Consider the following 1,161-nt stretch of genomic DNA (forward strand, 5'->3'; position numbering starts at 1 on the left):
GGGGGATGCGAGAGCTGCTGCTGCCATCTCCTGGAGCAGCCGGGATGGCGAGGCGGGGTTGGAGGAGCACGGGGAAATCGGAGATGTCCCGGGCAGAGCTCAGCGCAAACCCGGGCAGGGACATTGGGACCGAGGGGTCCGGGCACAGCAGAGCCCAGCGGGGCCACGGGAGGCTGGCAGAATGTCACCCTGAATGTGCGGGGTCCCCCAAAAATACATTAACAATTCAAATTAACGGCCATGATCCCAAACCATAAAGTCATTAAAGTTGGAAAAGCCTCTGAGGTCATCCAGTCTAATCATGAACCCAGCAATGCCAAGGCCACCACTGACCATGTCCCCAAGTGCCACATCCACATGGCTTTTAAACCTCTCCAGGGATGGGGTCTCCAACACTGCCCTGCGTGGAGTCCCTTCATCCCTTCTGGTGAAGAATTTTTTTGAAATATCCACTCTGACCCTCCCCTGGCCCAGCCTGAGGCCGTTCCCTCTGCTCCTGTCCCTGTTCCCTGGGAGCAGAGCCCGACCCCCCCGGCTGTCCCCTCCTGTCAGGAGCTGTGCAGAGCCACAAGGTCCCCCCTGAGCCTCCTTTGCTCCAGGCTGAGGCCCTTCCCAGCTCCCTCAGCTGCTCCTGGTGCTCCAGACCCTTCCCCAGCCCCTCTTGAGACCCCAAAACCACTCCCAGCACTGGAGGTGCCCCAGCAGTGCCAGCACATGGGATGCCCTGGCCCTGCTGCCACCCCAAGGCTGGGACAAACCAGAAGTGCCCACGTTGTATTTTGGGAGCTTTGGGCACAGCCTGTGCTGGACTGGCCTCCCTGTGAGGACCCTGAAGAGCTGCTGAGGTCAGCCCCAGGATGGAGAGTGGCTCAGAGGTGGCTGCTCCAGCAAGAGCCCTCTGAAGGAGTTAATGCCACCCTCAGTGCCCTGATGGAAGCAGCAGCAGGGAGAAAACGTGGCAGCACAGGGTGCAGATGGCAGAGGGTGGCTGGGAGCCTCCTCTGCCTGTGTGGAGGCACCACAGGGAGCGTGGGACGTGCTGGAGCTGCAGCTCTACCTCGTTTCTCAGGGTTACAACCAAGAGCTGCAGCTTTGCATCCATCCCTTTACCATCCCATCCCATGGATCCCATCCCATGGATCCCATCCCATCCCATCCCAT

This window comes from Geospiza fortis, unplaced genomic scaffold, assembly GCF_000277835.1.
Source record: "Geospiza fortis unplaced genomic scaffold, GeoFor_1.0 scaffold62, whole genome shotgun sequence".
In the NCBI taxonomy this organism is placed as follows: Eukaryota; Metazoa; Chordata; class Aves; order Passeriformes; family Thraupidae; genus Geospiza; species Geospiza fortis.